The 11,194-nt window shown below is 43.0% G+C and overlaps 1 non-coding gene across 1 annotated transcript; it reads left to right on the top strand.

Annotated features, from left to right (window-relative positions):
* Positions 1-581: 581 nt before the first annotated feature.
* Positions 582-656, top strand: Trnat-ugu. Its single transcript has one exon. It is a non-coding gene; the product is annotated as a tRNA-Thr (tRNA).
* The last annotated feature ends 10,538 nt before the right edge of the window (positions 657-11,194 follow it).

Consider the following 11,194-nt stretch of genomic DNA (forward strand, 5'->3'; position numbering starts at 1 on the left):
TCATTACCTAGAGACAAACAGTGCTACCAGATTCAGAACATAACTGTATTACAGTATCACAATAGGGTAATGAAGTACAGTGGGTTTGTGGTCATATGTGGTCACATAACACAAAAGGTCATCGATGCAGCCTTTCACAACTGCATATTACCTACACGGGGGTGGTCATCGCAGCCGTGGCTGGTCGATGAGCTGCGATGCGGAGAAGATGCAGTGCAGTGCCACTGAGAGCCCCAGCATACACACGGTCACTGCTGTACAAACACGAAACTGGAAACGTACCCAAAGATCATCATCAACTGATTTTTGCAACATAATACGTAGCCAATGCATGTAACTATTCCCTCTGGATGATCAATTTCTTTTTAACAAAAATTAATTTTGTACTTCTATTATGTAATGATATTATGACATTTGTGTAAACTAAACCTTTTGCTGAAATGATAATTAAATGAACACCCTAGCTGCAAACAGGCGTTCATGTACTTCATTGGGGACATGTTGAAAATGGACATGTTGGGAATGGGGATCTCACAGGGAGCGTGCAAGGGATAAGTCCCTGCAGACGCACTATCCTCTGTGCCCGTGGTGGCTCAGATGGATAGAGCGTCTGCCATGTAAGCAGGAGATCCCGGGTTCGAGTCCCGGTCGGGGCACACATTTTCAACATGTCCCCAATGAAGTACATGAACGCCTGTTTGCAGCTAGGGTGTCCATTTAATTATCATTTCATTTTTAGCAAAGCTGCATGGTCGACACTGTAACTGTTCTTTCGGGAACAGATACTACCGTCATATACAGTTAAAGCTTTTGCTGTCATAGCAGCTCTGTGTATTGGGGTACAATGACTGGAACACCTGTCACAGTGTTGTAGACGTAACGTAGCACTCTTCTGTAGACCTGTGTTTTCCGTAATAATTCTCAATCGTACCACTAGATGGTACTAGTTACACATTTATTAAACTGAAGCCATACCACTCGATGGCAATAATTTCAGCTTACGCCTGTGATTTGTGACCCCAGTGAGTGACAACACACCTGAGCCCTACGAAGCAAAAGCTGCAAAAATTAAGAGTGCGTTTTGGAAGGGATTGATATTAGAGATCAGAACATAATATCCCGACAACCCCCAACATCACCCCAGCTGAATCCTGTGCCATTAAGGAGCTGAAAACAGACCACTCTATTGTCATCCTCCCGGCAGATAAAGGCTCCACAACTGTGGTACTTGACCGAGTGGAGTATGTGGCAGAAGGACTGCGTCAACTCTGACACCTCGACCTACAAAGCCGTTACCCAGGATCTGATTCCCTGAGATGCAGAAAATCCTAAAAATCCAAGGTCCCTCACAAGGCCTCACAACGGCTTCCACAGACCTACTCACTCCACCTGAGCCACGTACCCCTACCTTCTACCTATTACCCAAAATCAACAAAGAGAACCATCCTGGCCATTGTAATGGATCTGGGAGATGTGTTATTTTCTACCGGATTTGTCGACACCAAATCTAATTAGGGAGGTTGTAAATGTTTTCTTATATTTTTGTCAGAATATTTTTTGTGAATTGTGATTTGCCTTATTTTATGCTAATTTGCTTATATGTTCGAGAGTGACAGCATACTGATTAATATTAATAGATGTGACGAATAATATCAAAGAGACTGGTTACAAGTGGAAGCTTGTGTGTAATGTCTGACACTGGAGTCATCTTTGACCGTAGTCAGTCGGCAGTGAACACTCGGTGTGTGACAGTGGAACAATGTACAGGTCCCCGTTATAATAATTTGCAAGTGACCAGCAAAAATGAGTTATTCTACTACCTTTTTATATAAACATCAAGAAGGAAGCACATTCGGAAAAATGGTATTTGAAGCACCAAAAATGAGGCAAACGCATTGAACTGGGACATTTCCACAGCCGACGAAACAGCATTATGGAATCATACTTTCACTAGATGACTGAAGCCAACACAAAAAAGTCAAATATCATCTTATAAACATCCACCGAAAAGTGAGTACTGTCACAAAATATGCTAAATTCAAGTATATAAAAATAGTGAGCATATTTCACCGTCCCATTGTGGCAGGCTTCAAAGCCCCCGACAGAACGTATCTCAGCTCTGGTAGACCAACACCTCCAACCTATCACCCGTAGACTCCCATCGTACATCAAAGACACAAACCACTTCCTAGAACACCTCAAATCCATTCCCCCTCCCCTCCCACCTGAAACCTTTCTTGCCACCATAGATGCTACATCCCTTTGCACAAACATCCCACATACCCACAATCTCTCTGCCCTTTAACACTACCTCTCCCAATGCCCACCCGAAGATCTTCCAAAAACCTCGTTCCTTATCACACTTACCAACTTCATCCTCACTCATAATTACTGCACTTTTGAAGGCCAGACCTACAAACAAATCAGGGGAACAGCCATAGGAACCAACATGGCTCCGTCCTATGCCGACCTCTTCATGGGCCACATGGAAGAGGCTTTCCTGAAGACCCAACAGCTGCTTCCCCTGGCCTGGTATAGGTTTATAGATGACACCTTTGTGGTCTGGACTCATGGTGAAGAAACACTCCTTAATTTCCTCCATAACCTCAACTCCTTTTCGACTCTGAATTTCACCTGGTCCTTCTCCAAAACGCAAGCCACCTTCCTGGATGTTGACCATCTTGTTGAAGCTCTCATCCACACCCCTGTCCACATCAAACCCACAAACAATAGTACCTTCAATTTGATAGCTGCCATCCACTCCACATCAAACGCTCCCTTCCCTACAACCTAGGTGTGCAAATGTATCTGCTCCAGTGACGAATCACTCAACAATTACACCAATGACCAGTGCTTTCCTCTCCCACAACTATCCTGCAGACCTTTTCCACAAACAGATCTCCTGAGCAATACTTTCATCCCTGTTCAACAACAACGTTCCTACCCCCAGACCACACAGAAGAATCCCCCTTGTCACCGTATATTATCCTGGCCTCGAATACAACAACAAATTACTCCGCCAGGGATATGACTTTCTCAAGTCAAGCCCCGAAATGAGATCATCCCTTGACAATATTCTCCCCACACCACCCAGAGTTGCCTTTCGTCAAACCCCCCCCCCCAACCTCCGTAACATCATTGTCAAACCCTACAATATTCCCAAACCACCTTCTCTACCCAGCAGTTCCTACCCCTGTAATCAAAACCTGCCCCATGCATCCCCCCCACAACCACCTACTCCAGCCCCACTGCTGGTAAAACACACACAATTCGAGGCAGGTCCACATGTGAAACAACACACGTCATTTATCAGCTGACATGCCTGCAATGCACAGCCTTTTAGATTGGTGTGACGACAACTAAACTGGCTGAGCGCAAGAATGGGCACAGACAAACTGTCCGCCTAGGAGATGTCCAATACCCAGTAGCAAAGCATTCCCTCCAGCACAATTCTGGGGACCTAGGAACCTGCTACACTGTACGTGCCATTTGGCTTCTCCCACCCAACACCAGTCCCTCTGAACTGCGGAGATGGGAACTTTCACTCCAAGACATCCTTTCATCCCGCCATCCCCCTGGAGTGAACCTACGTTAACCAACCTCACTCCCATTTACTCTTCAGTCTTCTCCTCTTTCCCTTTCCTCTAGCCATTCACACATCTTTTCATCCTACATAGTTGTGTTTATCTTTACACTATATACCTCTTTACTTCTGTATGCATCCTCTTTGGTTTGAAGCTGGCACAGTACTTTCAATAAAAATACATGGCAAAAATAATTTTATTCTATTGACAAATCTGTTCTCAGAAAGTCTTAATGTTTAGTTCAACGAATGTGTCCCATATGACCTAATTTACTCTAAGAAGTACACAGCCATGCAAAGGAAAAGATAGGTCAAATCTTCCTTCTAACATATATATATTTAGTACAGTAGTTCATTTTTTGCAGCAACTATTTTTGAAGGATGAACAATCAATTCCTCTGTTTCAGCTCACGTAAATTTGGGAGTATACACAAATGTGAAATACATAGTTTTCCTAAGCCTTTTGTGATATGCTAGATTCTAGCTTGTGTCATTTCCAAATACAAAATTTGTAGGTGAAACTGCATCAAAGTCTTAAGTTGATTCAAGGGGAAAATAAAGCTTTGTTCTAATAACGCAGGCCTATCTTACGGCATAAAACTAAGCAGCCTGGTCAGAGATGCCTGTTTGGCAGTGCGTGCTTTGCAAATACCATTTCCAGCTACCATGCTCTCACAGTCTAGGACATTTCTCGAATTTGTTTTATGACAGGTTTCAACATCAACATTAACAAACGCTATATCAGTAACCATCTTCTCAAGAGCTATTGAATGCAGATACAGAAAGTATACAGTTCTATTTAAAAAAAGTATATACTTCATTATTCAAGTTGATACGAGCACTAAAAACATTAACCAATCAAAAACATACATGCCCCAATGCTATAATATTAGCTGAAAACCATGTTTCAATATGTTTAATTGTTCACAAAATAAATGACAGCAACTCCTGCCTATTTCCAAAGAGGGGATGAGGGTTATGTTAGACAATGGCACAAATGTATCAATTTCGATGAGACTGCTGATTTCGCAGTTTCTGCCTTTAGCAAAAATCAATCCACTAACAAATTAATAATAAAATCAAAAATCCCTTTGCACCATTTAAGAGAAAGCTATCATATTTTTCCTCTTTTTTTGTTACAATACACTGAAAGCAAAATTCAACACTGCAGACCTCACAACAGACATGTGAACAACATGAGCCCATATGGTGAGAGCAAGTACACAGACTATCCTCGTTTGTACATCAAAAAGTTGGATTACCGAACAATCTTTTGAGTAGTAAAGTAAAAATGATACCACAAAAATGCTGGACCATTTATGGCTGAAACAGAACCAAGTTAAATCAGGTCAGTCAGGCAGACACGGCACAATCAGTATTACTGTGTGGTTACAAAACACTCACTACAATGAAGTTCAGCAAATCTGAGCACAATTCACGGACAATATTTCCATGTTATTGAATCTGCATTTGTTTCAAACTAAGTAGCTCCATAATTTCATGTCGGCGACATTAATGCAGTTGGTGTAATCACAATCGTCAACTGAAAATACTGTAATTTTATGTTTTACATAGATGCCTGAAGATCTTGCAATTCCACAGTATTCCATCCATACAAATGAAACAACTAATATTAAAATCTATTCCGTACAATAAACACAGTATATATAGAATTTTGATTAACAAGCTGCTCAAGAATGTGAAAGGAAACCACTCCTCCCTGCACATTAGATAACGGAATCATCGCCAGGGTGTGTATCTTGACAATCACGACATACATAGTTGATTTTAACATCCACAACTACCACTAAAGCAACTGGCATACTGCTGAATGCATTTGTATTTCCTGCAGTGCTATTATGGATCCTATGTTGTCTGCAGGGGTTTTTACTTTTTACATAATACTTTATAAGTCCTTTCATTTGTACACTGCATAATGTTCAAGGAGATGGCTTCCTATCAGTTACATAAGACACAGTGGGAGAGATTTGAAGCTATTTAATGTCCGGTATTCGGCTGGTGTGTTCAGCTGCAAAATACTGCTGGAATTGCACGACGTATAGCAATTGGGCGTAATATCTCACTGCTCAGGGGCTGTGATAGTCTCTTGGTGAGATTCTTTCATTCATATTCATGTAGATCTAACTTTTGTAATGCTATCATGTCTTTGACATAATTATTTTGTGGATGAACTCCAAGGATTATCAATGTCCGACAGTGGTCAATAGACTGAAACCATTAACTTAATAATCATAAACAAATGCAAACATGCCTTACTTTTATTGGTAACAATGGATATTGTGCCCCAATTGATTCAACCAACAAAAACCTAAAACTAGATGGTAACTAAATGCCACTGCTTCCGAACATGAATCCCATACATTAACCACTTCACTAATCAACTCAAAGTGACTCCACACTGTACCTCAAACCTCAATCATCTCTTTTACACAAAGTATATTACTACTCTGGCTACAAATCTGAGGCAAGTACTTTCCAAAACATTCATTTCTTCAGTTCCATCACACTGGAAGACAACTGTATCGTGTTAATATTCGTGGAAAACTTCTCCTCATGCTGAGAGTACAATATATGTTATTACACTTCAGTAATTTTGGATTACCAACACACTAGTGGGTAACTCCATCTGGTAAACAATAATATCTGGATGAACAGATTCCTGATCCAGATGCCCATTTCCTTAATATTTACAGCTTGCGACAAATAACTGTTTGCTTAACACCGTGAAACTTCTAGTAAAATTTGAAAATGTCGCTTGCTTATCTGTCGAGTGCACGAGTAATGTGCCAAAACTTCTAGTAAACTTTCAAACTGTCACCTGCTCACTTGTCATGTGTACAAGTAATACACCATCAGACTTTCATTACATTAACCTACCGAGTTTACGTAACACTTTTGGAAAATGACTCTCTCATCTGAGAACATTTAGGTGTACAATTTGTGAAACCTACCAGAATACTTCTCCCACTTCTTGTAACACTTTTCAGTGGCAAGTTTCAGCGAGTTGAACTGACCCACATTTTTCACAGCTGTCAATGATTGAGGCATGTTCGGTCTTCTTTCTGCTGATCAGAAACCACAGGTTGGTCACCATTCAGATGTAAACCGTCCAAAAATTCTCCTTTCCAGTAGGATCTATTTCCCTTGCAACTTCACAGCAGTATTAGCACAGAGTACCAACCTGTGGAGAAAGACAAAAGTTACGTATTAATTACGAAAATAAAACAAAATTAACATATGTGCATTGTTTTTAATTTATATATGTAGACTGAAGCAATGAATGAGAATTTGTACCAAGGTCACGATTCAAATCCAGTTGTCCTGTTGACGAGGCATATGCGCTAACCACTATGCCACCCTCACACAGTAGCTTTGCACAGCTGCATTGACTACACTAATGCGCCTCCCTCCTCAATCCAGATTTCTATTCATGCCTCAGTCAACTGAGTATTCCCCTAAACTTGAAAATTATTGCACAGGCTGTCCAATTGCATCGAAATAACACCTCACCGTCAAACCAAATGGAGGATCCTGCCTTAGACCCGGCCGTAGGTGCTTTAATCCAAATGAAACCGTACGGCTGCAGGGAACTTTACAAGACTCAAAAGTCAATCTATAAATACGCAGAATGAACCAATGAACAAAAATTTGCACAGAGGTCAGGATCTGAACCAGTGTCTCCTGCTCACTAGGCAGATGTGCTTTCTTAGTTGTTGCAATACAGACATATCAGGCCTTAATGGAATACAGAAAACAAACAGCAGTGTCACAAGATAATAAGCACAACACCCATTTTGCAAGGTTAATCGGACTGAAGATGTCGACCGGATTATGGACTAACAATCACGTATATAATTAATAATTACGTAGAAAAACCTCAATTTGTTTACTTTTCACGTACAAATGCGACGACGTTCCACGACAGAACAACAAAATGTTTCATAGAAATAATTTCGAACTGTTCAACTAGTTGGGCGTACATCATTTTAAGTTTGCTACTACAGCATTGAGATTCATATGCAGAGATGCAAAACCACTTTTCACTTGGTAGATTTTTTTTATAAATCACAATACATTTGGGCGTATTGCACTGGCATTTTTTTAAGTCTGCCCCTGGCAGCTGAATGGTCAGTGTGATGTAATGTCATACTAAAGAGCCCGGGTTCAATTTCCGGCTGGGTTGGACTTTTCTTCACTCAGGGACTGGGTGTTGTGCTGCCCTAAATCACCACCACCACCACCACCACCACCACCACCACCACCACCACCCCATCGACACGCAAGTCGTGTCAACTCAAGACTTGCACCGGGCGTCCGGTCCACCCGACGGGAGGCCCTAGTTACACGGCATTTACATTTATTATTTTTTAACATTCACAAAGGTTTGTACTGGTGACAAGTGAACTTACAGTGACAGGTGGCAACTAATTTTAGTTTCCACTTTTCCATGCCTGCCTTCTCATGCTCTGATACAAGCATGGGTTGAATAACCAAGAACTGTGTGTGGCTTGTTAAAACAATCTCCCTTCTGTTTTTGATGATTGAACATCAATTTCTTGACAAAAAAACCAATTGTAGGATGCATGTTTCTACAATAAGTGTACAACTTGCGACTCTACACCTACGTAAATATTATGAAAAGGCTACAATGCTACTAGCCATATAGTGGAGATGTTGAGTCACAGACAGGTACAACAAAAAGACAGCTAAACAAGTGAGCTTTCAGCCTCCTCCTGAAGTACACACACACACACACACACACACACAGCGCAGGCGATAGCACAATCACTGTCTCAAGCCGCCGAGTCCAGACTGCAAGCAACTGCGCACGATGGGAGAAGCAATCGGACTGATGGGGATAAGGAGAAGGCTGGGGCGGCAACAGGGAGGGATAATAGGGTAGTGGTGGGGGAACATGTAGTGCTGCTCTCGTGGGAGCATACGAGGACGAGGTGGGGACAGGGTAGGGCACCTAGGTGCATTCTGGAAGTTAGATGGAGGGCTAGGGGGTGGGGGCAGGCAGGGAAGGTGGGTGAGGGTGGAAAAGGAGGGAAGTAAAGTAACTGTGGTACAGAAGGCTGTGTTTTGCTGTAGATGGAACTGGAAAGGGGAACTGGTGGGTGAAGGGCAGCGACTAACGAAGGTCAAGCCCAGGAGGCTCGTAGGAACGTACGATATATTGCAGGGAGAGTTCCCACCTGCACAAGTAAGAAAAGCTGGTATTGGTATGAAGGATCCTGACAGTGCAGGCTGTGAAGCACTCACTGAAGTGAGGCATTTGGCAGCACACTCAGCAACTGGGTAGTCCAGTTGTTTCGACCACAGTTTGTCAGTGGTCGTCCGTGCGAACAGAGGGCTTATTGATTCTCTTGCCCACATTGAATGCAGCACAGTTGTTGCAGTTTATTGTGTAGTTCACATGACTACTTTTACAGGTAAACCTGCCTTTGATGGGATAGATGATGCTTGTGACTGCATCTAGGTCCATTACAGACATATGAGCCATGAGGCTAGGTGTTTGGAATAGGGGCTGTGTTGGGGGTGGACAGGGATATTGTGTAGGTTTGGTGGGAGGGGTGAGACACAGTGGGTAGGACAATCCTCATTTCAGGGCACGACGAGAGGTAGTCGAAACCCTGGCAGAGAATATTAGTCAGTTGCTACAGTCCCGGGCGATACCGAGTCACGAGGGGAATGCACCTCTGTGACCGGCTGGGAGGACTTTGAGAGGAGGGGGGAGATCCGTTTCTGTACGAGGGTGGGAGGTTAATTTCAGTCTGTGAAGGCCTCAGTGTATCTAGAAAGGGACTACTCGTCACTACAAATGCAACGGCCATTGGTGTCTAGGCTGTAAGGAAGGTTTTTCTCGGTACAGAACGGGTGCCAGCTGCCGACACAGAGGTATTGCTGGTACGGACAGAGGTAATGATGCAGCCAATTTGGAGGCGGAGGACAACATTGAGGTAGGAGCCTTGTCGGGCTGGGGAGAACTAGGTGAAGCGAATGAGGGAGAAGGTATTGAGGTTCTGGAGGAATGTGCATCGGATTTTCTCACCCTCGTTCCACTTCTAAACGTAAATAGTAATTAAGCACTGGTAGGAGATGAAATTTTTGCACGATTTATCTTTCTCTACTGTTCTACTTTACTACAATCACAGTCGAATATAATGCCCGATTATCATGCATTATATGACAAAAAAGTGAACTACTCAGAAGACATCTACATACTGTAAATGATTAGAATTTAATTGTCTAATGTAGGTAGGATGGCCAACAGAGTGCAATAGTGTTGTTAATACGCTGCAAGGTGTGCCATCTCTCACTCGACAGTGGCACGGCGACTGCACAGATGTCGTCTCTTTGCCTGCCGACTAGTACGTCCTGTTCCACCCATACCCGCAGATTGGCGGCACTGTGTGTTGCTACCGAGAGCACCGGGACTGAACCGATAAGGACTGTGGTTGCGTGCTCTTTTCAGGTGAGAGCAGGTTCGGTCTGAGAAGTGATTCAGGACATACCCTCATACGGAGAGAGGTGGTAACATGTAATGCTCCCAGTACAATTGTACAAAATGATCGCGTTGGTAGTCCAGGTGTTAAGGTGTGGGTAGGTATAATGTTGCAAGGTGTACTGAGTTTCAAATCTTTGAACACAATACACTCACCAGTCAGTGTTATTGTAACACTGTACTTCCCTACATGCATCTTTCCAGGAGTGCATTTCACCCCGATTTCATCCTTATGGATGACAATGTGTCAATACTTCGAACTGCACAGGTAGAGGACCTCTCTGAACGTGAGAATATTCAGTGAACGGACCCGACTGCCTATTGCCTGACTTAAATCTCGTCAAGCCTGTGTGACATGCATTGGGGAGAGAGACTGCAGCACTCCATATGCACCAATGAGCATTCAACATTTGTCAACCGCACTCGTTGAGAATAGAATGCCCTACCACGAGAACTCCTTACCAACCTTGTGGCCAGAGTGGGAGCAAGTTGCAGAGCACACATTGCCGTCTATGGTTATCTCACACCCTATTAAGAAGAATGTTCCACCTTCTGCAGTGCCCAGGGGGTCATCATACATCACAGTGACTTCAGTGTAATTACTTTCCTTGAATGGTGTCATTTCTGATTGTCTCCTTGCATATTTCTTTTGGTTATCTTCTGAATGGTACTGTACTATACTGTAGCAGTTCATTCTGTGTATGATGCAAGTCTCACCAAGCTATGGTACTTAGCAGTGACACATCCTGTGAAAGTCACTCTTGTCTTTTTGCACACCAATGTGTACACATCGAGAAAAGTTTTGCATCACCCCGGTCCCCAGAACTCCTGAAGGTAGACGTTGATTGTGGATATTGTATCACAGACACAGGCCCTTAGACTGTTCAGAGATGTCACTAAACCTGCCTAAAGATGTAAACAACCTTGCACGAGCAGCGCCTATTAGACGGAGGGGTCTGAGAACTGATCAGTTCCAGTCATTCCACCAGGAAAGAGGTACACAGATCATGTTGTCTGTAGTTCAACCATGACTAGGCGGTCAATACTGTGGTTTGGTCGCATCCGCATTGTTACTTTGTGCC

Source organism: Schistocerca americana, chromosome 11 (genome assembly GCF_021461395.2).
Source record: "Schistocerca americana isolate TAMUIC-IGC-003095 chromosome 11, iqSchAmer2.1, whole genome shotgun sequence".
Classification (NCBI taxonomy): domain Eukaryota; kingdom Metazoa; phylum Arthropoda; class Insecta; order Orthoptera; family Acrididae; genus Schistocerca; species Schistocerca americana.